A 12,644-nucleotide genomic window follows, 5' to 3' on the forward strand; every position below is an offset into this window, starting at 1 on the left:
ATGTCCTACAACTGGATCTTCTGGAGGCATTTTCTCAATTGAGGCTGCTTCCTCTCTGATGACTCTAGATTGTGTCAAGTTGACACAAAACCAGCCAATACAAATGACAATGCCAAGTGTGGATATAAAAAGAAGGGCAGGTCGTGTAGAGCTCCTTCAAAAACCTTTGATGATTAGTCTATCTTCCCCAGTAGACTACAAGCTCAGTAAGGGTAGAAGATGGGACAGTTTTATTCATCATTCCATACTCATCCCCTAAAACATAGTTAAGTAAACAATATTCTAATAAATGAATAAAATAAAAAGTCACATAGGTACTAGGACATATACTATAAATCTACTAAATATTATAAAATGGAATTTCTGGTTAAATAATAGAAAATAGAGAAAGTCTTTATCAAGTAGAGGCATCTTTAAAAATGAGAGGATTCTGAAAGCTGGCCAATGACTTTCCTTCTTAGATCTTCCTCAGGAATGCACATCTTTCCCCTTCCGTTTCTCCCTTTAGTTGTGATACACGATAAGAACCCTTGACAGAAACCAAATGGATGCTGAGCCATGCTTGAGAACCTTTGGACCGTAAGATAATAAACTTTTTTTCACAAATTACCCAGCCTGAAGTAAATGTACTAGTCCGAGAACCTACCGCAATAAGGACAGTGAGCTGTTTCAGAAATTACAAGTGAAGCCCATGGCATAACACATGACCAAAATGGTAGTCACTATAATTTGAATAAGCAATAAATTTAACAACTGAAATATAATGACTAATGGTATGGACTATCAGTCTTTTTGGGTCAGCTGTTCATACTTCAAAGATCTTCCAGGGTTTTCAGTTTGAACTGCTAAGAACCAGAGAACGGTAGCATAAATAGCTGTTAGCAAAGACCTAGCTGCCAGCTACAAGGATCCTTGTAACACAATGGAGTTCTCTGAATCAATCTACATGCTAAGGACAAAAGGCAAATTTTTTAAAAAAATTTGGAAGGGGAAGAGTGAACTAAGAACCCTATGATGAACTCTATGATATCATCAGATCACAGCTACTATCAAAAAGAACAGATGCACCGGGGAAGATTGGGAGTCTAGTGTGACTCTGGGTAGGGGGTACAAACCTCCTTGCAAATCAGCAATAAGAGACAGTCTCCTGAGACGGGGTCAACTAGGGTCACCACAAAAGAGGAGGAACTTGGCCATATGAATGTCATTCTGCAAACAAGTGTGTAATTAAGATTGTCAATTTGTTAGTTATCTAATTAATTTTGGTTAATTTCTCAATAATCATTGATCCTATTTTCGCTTATATCAAAATTTTATTACCTGAAAAAATGGGTAATTCATGAGAAACAATCGTCAAAAAGAAAGCTGAAGGTGAGAAAGGGTAGGGCCAGTGTCTCCGGAGGCTGAAGCAGGAGGATGGCCTGAGCTCAGGAATTTAAGTCCTACCTGAGCAGCACAGTGAAATAAACCATCTAATAAAAATACATTTAATAAAAATACATAAAAATTTACAACTGCCACTTAGTGAGCACTCAATTAGTATGTTAAATGCATACCTTTAATGAAGCAAATTAAATTAGCATGCTTGAATTTCAGGGACCACCCTTCACCAGCTTCAATGCCTTAACAGAATTCATATAACAATGTTGTTTTTCTCACATTAGCTTAAAATGTGGTCACTATTTTTTACTATAGCATAAAATATGCCTATGACTCTAAATAGGCTGACTAGCATATTTGTGGTTCTTATGAAGCAAGACACATATGCTGTACAGTTTCTATTTAAAAGTGTAATTAAAAAGAACTAACAAATAAAAGCATTGGGAAAATTATATGGATTGTTTTCAGTACTCAGATCTTGATATGTGTTCCAAAAGAAGAAACTGTACAATTAGACTAGTAAAATCAGAATTTAAAATTTTTCAAGAGAAATTGAGAAAGGATAAAAACCACTTAAGACTAGAAATGTTCAAGAGAGAAAATGGATCATGTAACAGAGCCCTGAACTCTCAACTAGTTCTGAAAAATGTTCATGTTGGATTGTAAAATAATATTTTAATATCCTCCCTAGCACATTTTAGTATTTCCCTGAACCAATTTTACTCATGTGTAATTTATGTTTCTATGTCAAACACCTGCGCGTTATAAATATATTAGTACAAAAACCTACTTTAAGGTTTTTATTAAATCAGAAGTATGTATGAGCGCACTTACAGTTGAAGAAGTTAATGCAAGAGTTACTGGCTAGTTATGGTACAAGACTGAGCCAAGGAAAATATTCACTTATTTATATACTGCAGCACTTGAAAATGTCTCATTTACACTGTGCCCAGAACCACAAAATTTATCAAATAAATTTCTATACCCCCTCAAACCTAAGCAAAAGATACTGTGAAACTGGCATTACACTGAAAAATAAAATACTAGTACTATGCAGTTGTATCCATGTATAGGAAGAAAAAAGGTCATATTCTACAAATGATGAAAATAGTAACTCTCAGAAGATTTGTATTTAAAAAGTATCAAAAATAAAAAGTAGGACATTCATGAACCCTATGAGAATTTTATGCAAAAAGAGAAACACGACATAAAATAAAACTTGAAACTGAGGGGGTCCAGGTATCAAACCAATGTTATTGTTTTTAAAAAATTCTAGAAACAATACCTTCTGCTTAAACTAGTTATTTATAATACCCATAACCAATCTTTTATCCTAGCATAGAAAATCTATGGTGTCTGACTGCTTTTATCAACCCCGTTAGCATACAGAGATAAAATTCACCTAAAGGTTGTTTCATCATAATTCAGCACTTTGGTACTCTATGTAACTTTGACCTTTTCCTTGAGAGACATTTATCAATGTCTAGAGACATGTTAGGTTGCCATGCTGGAATGGAAAGAAGACACACACAGCAGTGCCACTGGCAACTTGTCTCTTCTTGCTATAGAGTAGGACTATTGCCAAACATTCAACAGCAATCAGGACAGCCTTCAAAACAACAAAAAACAAACAAACAAACAATAACACCAGTAATTATCCAGCTCCAGATATTAACAGGACCAAATTTTGGACAGCCTATTTCTTAGTTAACTTTTCTGTTACCATATAATAAAATACCTTGACAAATGCTACTTAAAAGAGAGTGTTTATTTGGGCCCACAGTTCAAGACCATACTTCATCATGATGGGGAAGACACGACATCAGATAGGGAAGGCATGGTGGCAGGAACAGGAGGATGTTTTGGTAACATTGCATCCACAGTCAAAAGGCATAAAGTGAGCAGGAAATGAAGTTGGGCTATGAAGACTTGAGGTCCATCTCCAGTGATCCACTAACTCCAGCCGGGTTTTATACACTTCCCAAATAGCATCACCAGCTGGAGAACAAATACTCAAAACATCTCAGCCTTTGGGGAACATTTCATATTCAAATCATAATATCTTTGTTTAAAATCCAATCCCTTGCCTGGGACAATCAAGTATGACAAGAATTTCAAAGTGAAACAAAAGTATAATTTTCATAAAGAAGTTCTAAGAATAGAACAAAGTATAGAAAATGCACTAACCTATATATGACAGATAAACAAGGAGTGTGCTGCTTTTAACCACTAGACACCCTTCCTATGTGACTAAAAGCTAGTATTTTCAATTCCTCTCTATATTTCTTTTTTTACTTCATACTGTGAAAATTCTCATGTATCCACAAAATAAAATAATATATCCACTATCCAACTTTAACAAGGGTCAACGCTGTACCATTTTTAAATGTATGTTTCTGTCATTCAGAAAATTGGTGTTTCTTAAATATTAAAAGCAAATGCCAAAGGGCATTTTTTTTTACCAGCTGATTTTTATTTACCCTTAAATATAAGGGGTTTTTTTGTCAGTATTTACCCTTGAAGAAAGCTGATCAGGATAAACTATTTACAATGCACATGAAATGAAAGCTCCAGTAAATGAGGGTTAATTAGATCATTTGAGGAATGGATGGCAGAAACCAGAACAGCCATCCCAGATTCAAACAAATGGTAGGAAAAGTCCTCGAAGTGTTCACCATGTAAGCACAGGGCTGGACAGAAGATTGAAAGGCACTGGTGGTAGCCTTTGCCCTTAAACATAAAGGCAACATGTAAGCCTTCTGGGCAATAAAGCAGAAGTGAGATGTTGCCACAGAGATGCAAGCAATAAAAGTTCTAGATCAGGAATGTCAATAAATCTTGATGATGTTCCAGCTTTAACAATTTGACAACTGGGTGGAGTAAGATGATAAAACTGATACTCAGGGCTCTCTGCTCCTCCCTGTTCCAGAGACAACCACATCTTCTCGTGCAGTGCCAGCCTCATCCCATAGACAAGATAGTGAATTCAGGTCGGTGTGAACGGATTTGGCTGTATTGGGCACCTGGTTACCAGGGCTGCTTTCTCTGCATCTGGCAAAGTGGAGATTGCTGCAATCAATGACCCCTTCATTGACCTCAACAACATTGTCTACATGTTCCAGTATGACTCTAACCATGGCAAATTCAATGCCACAGTCAAGGTTGAAAACAGGAAGCTTGTCATCCACAGGAAGCCCATCACCATCTTCCAGGAGCAAGATCTTGCTAACATCAAATGGGTGATGATGGTGCTGAGTCTGTCATGGAGTCAACTTGCATCTTTAATACCATGGAGAAGGCTGGGGCTCACTTGAAGGGTAAGGCCAAAAGGGTTACCAACTCCACCCCTTTGGCTGATGCCCTCATGTTTGTGATGGGTGTGAACCATGAGAAATATGACAACTCACTCAAGATTGTCAGCAATGCATCCTGCACCACCAACTGCTTAGCCCCTCTGGCCAAGGTCATCTGTCATAACTTTGGCATCATGGAAGGGCTCATGACCACAGTCCACACTATCACTGCCACTCAGAAGACTGTGGATGGCCCCTCTGGAAAGCTGTGGCATGATAGCCGTGGTGCAGCCCAGAATATCATCTCTGCATCCACTGATGCTACCAGGGCTGTGGGCAAGGTCATCCCAGAGCTTAATGGGAAGCTCACCACCATGGCCTTCCGTGTTCCTACCTCCAATGTATCTGTTGTGGATCTGATATGCTGCCTGGAGAAACCTGTCAAGTATGATGACATCAAGAAGGTAGTGAAGCAGGCATCTGAGGGCCCACTAAAGGGTATCCTTGGCTACACTGAGGACCAGGTTATCTCCTGTGACTTCAACAGCAACTCCCACTTCCACCTTTGCTGCTGGGGATGGCATTGCTCTCAATGACAACTTTCTAAAGTTCATTTCCTAGTATGACAATGAATACAGCTACAGCAACAGGGTGGTGAACCTCATGGCCTACATGGCCTCCAAGGAGTAAGAAACCCTGGGCCACCCACCCCAGCCCAGGAAGGGTACTGAGAGCAAGAGAGAGGCCCTAAGTTGATGAGGAGTCCCTATCCCAACTCACACAAAACTCTTCAACATATGCACCTTAATTACACTTCTCATACCCACATATAGCATGAGCACACACAAAAACACCCATAAAAAGTTTACCATTTGTAGCACAGAAACTTCATCTGAGTTTTATGGGTGTTAATAGACAAAATAGTCTATAATATACAATTAAAATGTGAGTAGTGGGTTTTAATGTGTTAGGATTACCCAATGGATCAAGAACTCTGTGGAAATTTGAATGAGAATGGACTCCATAGGCTCATAAATTTGAATACTTAATCACCAGGGAGTGGAACTATTTGAGAGGATTAGGAGGTGTGACTTTTTGGGGGGTAGTGTGTCACTGGGGATAGGCTTTGAAGTTTCAAAAATCTATTTCAAACCCATAGTCTCTCTCTTCCTTCTGCCTGCCTATCCAGAGGTCGAACTCTGAGGTGCTTTTCCAGTACATATCTGCTTGTGTGCCCTGATGAAAACGCATTAAACCTCTAAAACTGTGAGCAGACCCCAATAAGATGGTTTATTTTATAAGAGTTGCTGTGGTCATGGTATCTCTTCACAGCAAGAGAACACTGGCTAAGATAAACACTAATGTTCACATTTCTCAACCAATCGATAATCTGCTCTCATAGAAACAAGAATTCTGTTCTGGGATTCAACACATGGTGACTGAATTGATGAATGTAAAAACTGCTCATTTTAAAAAGAAAAATAAATGGATGGCTATAAAATTCTGGTCACACAGCATTATTGGTAAATGGATTCTCTATGAGGAGTAAAGGTCAAAATTCACTCAAAACACACAGAATAAATAAGAAAACGTGTAGATTACAGATGTCTCGAAACTTTTGTGCTTTGAGATCATTTTAGACTTGAAGGGGTGTTACACATAAGGTGTCACTTCCTATAATCTCCAATCTAAAATTCTATCAGCATGGTCTATTTATCAAGATGGGAATTTAAAGGAATAACACAGAAACAGGAAGGACAGTGAAAAGGATGTAAAAGGAGAACAAATGGCAAGCCAGTAGGACTTCTGGTAGTCCTCTAGCTACCTAACATCGTGTTGCCATTGACTACATAGTTCAAATAAATAACTATGAGGATTTTAAAAAAAGACAAGGAATAATGATCCAAAGTTCAAGTTTCAGCAGCTTTTCTAGCAATGCTGTTTGTGTCCCAGTACTGTTTAGTTCTGCTGTCTCCTCGGTCCTCTCATCAAAGACAGCTCACATTAACCAAATATCTTACAGCATGCTGAACTCATTAGTTCTGATATATCTTTTTCCTGTGTATGTATGCCTTGGAATTTCTGCATAGAAATTATGTCATCTGTGAATAGAGATCCTTCCTGGTCTGGATGCCTTATGCTGCCTTTCTTGTCTAATTGTCCCTGTTTTATCCTCTGTATAAAGCTGAAGGAAGTTTTCAGAACTGACATCTCTATTTTGTTGCTATTCTTAACACCAGAGCCATTAGTCTTTCCCCACTAAGAAAAATATCAGGTGCTCTGTTAAGATGTGGAACTTGGTTTGCACAGTCATTTTGACCAGGAAGAAAAGAGTAGGGTTTCCTTCATATGCTTTATCTGAATCGTTTAAACTATCCTAACTACAGTTTGTATTCCTTAGCTCACCCTCATTATGACCTTCAGGTACCAGGTCATAGAGTCAGCGGTCCTGGCCAGCATTTGCCATGAGATACCTGTATGATCAGATAGTGATCATGCCTCAGAAGCTAGAATCCCTCTTTCACAAAGTCACCTCCAAACTTCTAAGAGTTAAATCAATCAACCAATTTTTGTGTGTATGACGAAAAGTAGGACATTGAAAACATACTCTTAGGAAATCCAGAAAACCATAAGGATATACTTTAGAAATCTGTACTCTACCAAATTGGAAAAAATTGAAATAAAAGTAATAAATTTCTTGATTTGTACTATTTAATACTTGATATTCTATTAAAGTTAAACCAAGATCAGATAAGCAATTTAATTGAAGCTATAACTCTAGTAAAATAGAAGAAAGAAAAAGTCTCCCAGCCAAAAGAAGCCAAGGACTAGATGGATTCAACACAGAATTCTATCAGACTTTCAAAGAAGAATTAATACCAGTACTCCTCAAACTATTCTCCAAAAATAGAAACAGAAGGAACACAGCCTAATTCTTTTTAACGAGGCAACAATTGCCATGATATCTAAACCACACAAACACTAACATAGGAAAAGGATTACAGAGCAATTTCCCTACAGCATATATGAGCATATAAGCAAAAATCCTCAATAAAAGACTTGCAAACTGAATCCAAAAACACATGAAAAACATCATCCATCATGAGCAAGTAGGCGTCACACCAGTGCTGCAGGGATGTCTCAACAAATGTAAGTTGATAAATTTAATCCACCACAGAAAACGACTGAGAGGCAAAGCCCATATTATCATCTCATAGATGCAGAAAAGGCCTTTGACAAAATCCAACACACCTTCATGATAAAAGTCCTGGAGAGACTAGCGATAATAAAGTCAAATTACAGAAAGCCATCAGCCAACATCAGCCAAAGCATAAAGAAACTCAAACATCTACACTAAGACTAGAAACTAGACAAGGCTGCCCACTCTCTCCCTACTTATTCAATATAGTACTTGAAGTTTTAGCCAGAGCAATCAGACAACGGAAGTAGACCAGAGGGATACAAATAGGAAAGGAAGAAGTAGAAGTATCTTTATTTGTGGATTTCAGGATTTTATACATAAATGACCCTTAAATAACAGGAACGTTCTACAGCTGATAAAAAAAAAAAAAAAAAAAAAAACCAACTTCCAGGAAAAATCAGTAGTCTTTCTACTGACAAATACCGAGAAAGGAATAAGAAAAACAATAACTTTCACCATAGCCTCAAGAAAAAAAAAAAAACCTATCTAGATGTAACTGTAAGCAAACCTATAAAAGATTTGGACAATAAAACTTTAAGACACTGAAGAAATCTAAGTGGTATCAGCAAAAAAGGAGGAAGACAAATCCATAACTAAATATCCTCACAACGAAGTGAAGCCTCCAGTGCCAGGAATGGGCCAAATCTAATTGAATTGTTGACCAGAGGGGCCTCATAAAAATTCCCAAACGACCGAATCTATTGCCAAGGCTGTTGGTTGCGCTCTAAAAAGTGATTCTTAAGTCCTTTTGCTGAAGACAGCGCCGACATAACTCATTGAACATGGAGAAGTCAAAGTGGTGCCTAGCTAGATCCTTTGTCTCTACTGACTGATGTAGTACTGGAAGGTACACTGTGTGCTACCAGAGGAAAAAGGTCAATACTGACCAAGCTACAAACCCTGTGCTCAACAATAGCAAACGGCCTGAAGGATGCGCTGCTGTAATAGTGGCACAAACATGGGAGCGATCAACCACTTCCTGATTGACGGCCCACTCCATGAGACGAAATGCATGCCTGATGCTACTCAGGTGACCAAGAACCTTAAACTAGACAGACCACGGACCAAGGGGGAAAACCTAACACTTCTTCTAAAGGAATGTAGCCTTCTTCTTCAGGAAAACACCAAATGGCGGATGACGCCAGTGCAGGGAGAGGGTCCGGAGGACCCGGGGGCCCAGGATTAGGAAGCCGCTGAGGCTTCTGCGGAGGATTCGGAAGCGGTCTTAGGAGCCACAGTCGGTCGTGGTCGAGGCCGTGGGGCTCGTGGAGGTAAAGCTGAAGACAAGGAGTGGATTCCCATCACCAAGCTGTGGCGCCTGGTTAAGGACATGAAGATCAAGTCCTTGGAGGAGATCTACCTGTTCTCCCTGCCCATTAAGGACTCTGAGATTATTAAGGCTTTTTCCTGGGTGTATCTCTGAAGGATGATGTTCTGAAAATCATGCCAGTGCAGAAGCAGACTCGGGCTGGCCAGCGGACCAGGTTCAAGGCTTTCGTCACTATTGGGGACTACAATGGACACGTTGGTCTTGGTGTTAAGTGTTCCAAGGAGGTTGCCACTTTCATCTGACCGACCATCATCTTGGCCAAGCTTTCTATCATTCCCATGCGGAGAGGCTTCTGGGGGAACAAGATTGGCAAGCCCCACACTGTGCCATGCAAGGTGACAGGCGGCTGTGAGTCTGTGCTGGTGCGTCTCGTCCCTGCCCCCAGAGACACTGGCATTGTCTCTGTTCCTGTGCCCAAGAAGCTACTGATGATGGCCGGTATAGATTATTGCTACACTACAGCCAGGGGTTGCACTACAGCCTGGGCAACTTTGCCAAGGTCACCTTTGATGCCATCTCCAAAACCTACAGCTACCTGACCCCTGACCTCTGGAAAGAGACTGTGTTCACCAAGTCCCCTTATCAGGAATTCACTGGCCGTCTTGTGAAAACCCATACCAGTGTCTCTGTTCAGAGAACGCAGGCACCAGCTGTGGCTACCACATAAGGGTTTTTATACAAGAAAAAGAAATGAATTAAGTCTGTTAAAAAAAAAAAAAGGAATGCAGCGACACAACGCTACATTCTTAGATCCGTATTTTGCTCAGCCATCATCAGAGAAGCTTCCTCCTATAGCAGATGGGAACAAATACAGAAACCTACAGTCAAACAATGCACAGTGAGAGTCCTTGAAACACTGGGTCCTAAAAGGGATGTCTCTATCAGATCCCTCTCCTCAGGGCTCAGGGGAACTCTGTGAAAAAGGAGGTGGAGAGATTAGAGCTGGTGAGAGTGGAAGACACCAAAGAATCAAGAGTTTCTAGACACAACAGGATGAAAGCCCCTAAAAGGTCAAATAGACACTGTGGCAGCACACATAGGGTGCATACATGTCCGCTGGAGATGGGATCCCAGAGGAGAGGAAAGTGCACAGCCCATCCCTAACCCAAATGCTATCTTCAGTTGACAACTGCTGACATAGAAAGAATTCATCTTCTCCTACTGAATCTGATTGGGTATACAAAACACACTTAAGGGCAAGCACCTTCCCAACACTAGAAGGCAAGCAGAAAATGAACTTAATATTATTTTTCAAAGTTTAGGGGTTGGGGATTTAGCTCAGTGGTAGAGCGTTTGCCTAGCAAGCACAAGGCCCTGGGTTTGGTCCTCAGCTCTGGAAAAAAAAAAAAAAAAGACAAAATAACAAAAGTTTTTCTTGGCATTTTTTACCTTACAGATATTTTTCTTATACATTATGGTTTCCAATTTTGTTTTCTATGGGATTTCTGTGTATATATAATATAAATGCATTATCTCTGTCTCTTGTGCTCTTTTTGCCTTTTTTCTTCCTTTGTTTCTTTTTTATTTCAATTATTGTAGTAAGCTTTATTTCTTAGTAAATTTTTATTCACTTTACTTCCTGTTCACTGGCCCCCTCCCAGTCAATCCCTTCCTCAACCTTTCTCCCATATTCGCCCCCTTCTCCTCTGAGTGGGTGGCGGGCCTTGTGGGTATGCCTCCCCACCAAGGTACTTCAGGTCTCTGTGAGGCTAAGTGCTTCCTCTCCCACTGAGGCCAGATAAGGCAGCCCAGGTAGTAGACATACAAGTACAAACAACAGCTTTTGGGATAGGCCCCACTCCAGTTGTTCGTGACCATCATGAAGGCCAAGCTGCACATCTGCTACATATGTTCAGGGAGGCCTAGGTTCAGCCCACGTATGTTCTTTGGTTAGTGGTTCAGCTTCTAAGACCCCCAGGGGTATAGTTTAGTTGATTTTGTTGGTCTTCCTGTGGAGTTCCTATCTCCTTCAGGGCCCACAATCCTTCCTCCTCTTCTTCCATAAGAGTCCCCAGGTTCCATTCACTGTTTAGCTGTGAGTGTCTGTATTTGTCTGCATCAGCTGCTGGGTGAAGCCTCTCAGAGGACAACATGCTCCTGTTTGCCAGCATAATAGAGTATGATTAATAGGGATGGTGCTTGCCCATGGGATGGGTCTCAAGTTGGGCTGGTTATTGGTTGGCCATTCCCTCAGTCTCTGCTCCCTGGCCCATGCCTGCATTTCTTGTAGACAGGATAAATTTGGGGTTGAAATTGTGGGTGGGTTGGTGTCTCCACTGGGGTTCCTGCCTGGCTACAGGATGTGGCCTCTTCAGGTTCCATATCCTCAGTGTACTGAGTCACAGCCAAGGTCTCCTCCATTGGTTCTTGGCTGCCTCCCTGCCATAGTTATGCTTTTACTGCTGTGAACAAGGACCATACTGAAGGTAACTCGTAGAAAACATTTAATTATATCTAGCTTACAGGTTCAGATGTCAGTTCCTTAGATGGGAGAGCACGGCAGCATTCAGACAGGCATGGTGCAGGAGGAGAGTTCTACACCTTCATCGGAAGGTTGCTAGAAGACTGACTTCCAGGCAGCGAGGATAAGGATTTTAAATCCCAAACCCACAGTGGCACACCTACTCCAGTAAGGCCACAACTACTCCAACAAAGCCTCACCTCAACCTGCCTTTTTCCTCCAGAGTGCTGGGATTAAAGGTGGGCACCATCGCACCCAGCTCTTCTAATGAGAAAGAAAAGGTGTGGTGCTCCTGAGTTAACATGGAGGATCTGGGGGAATTGAAGGAGGGGGAAACTAATCAGAATATATTAAACTAAAAAGTCAGGTACTCAAAGACTCCACAATAGCACAAATAGAGAGCCTTTCTCTTGTGAAATTCAGAGTAAGTAGGTAGAGCAGAATGAGAAGGAAGCCTTCTCTGTGAGGTTCCCTAGGGATGAGAGTCCTACCTTAACTTTCAGACACTCCCTTAGACTACTGTTGTCAGCTGCATGGTTGAAGCTGCTTCAATCCATCTACAGGAGATTAGACTGAACAAAGAGGGAACTGTATGCCCAATTATTTTAAATCCAAGACTCACACTGTGTTTCAGAATTTATATGGGTTATGCCCTTAGTAAAAACTTAAGTATGCAACCCAGAACTCACTCTAGTAAGACTTAAAAAGACAGTCAGTCACTGGTTCAGGGAACATGTGTCCAGCTGGTAATGAGTAGCCATTATTGAAAATAAGAAAAATGAAATCATCAGTATTTGGGACAATCAGATTCTGCCAACAATCATGAATGAGTTCAAAATAAAAATGAATATTGAACTACCTAATGCCATCTTATGAATGTACTTTTTATTAGCATGAGTTTGTTGCACAAAATAGTGACTTTTACAAGGCAATTATCACACATGCATTTTTATGTACCTTAATTATAGTCATTGCCTT

At 40.3% G+C, this 12,644-nt stretch overlaps 1 pseudogene; it reads left to right on the forward strand.

Moving 5' to 3' along the window:
* Positions 1-9,003: 9,003 nt before the first annotated feature.
* On the forward strand, positions 9,004-9,872 carry LOC108349836 (40S ribosomal protein S2 pseudogene; annotated as a pseudogene).
* The last annotated feature ends 2,772 nt before the right edge of the window (positions 9,873-12,644 follow it).

The sequence above is a fragment of the Rattus norvegicus genome, chromosome 1 (assembly GCF_036323735.1).
Source record: "Rattus norvegicus strain BN/NHsdMcwi chromosome 1, GRCr8, whole genome shotgun sequence".
Classification (NCBI taxonomy): Eukaryota; Metazoa; Chordata; class Mammalia; order Rodentia; family Muridae; genus Rattus; species Rattus norvegicus.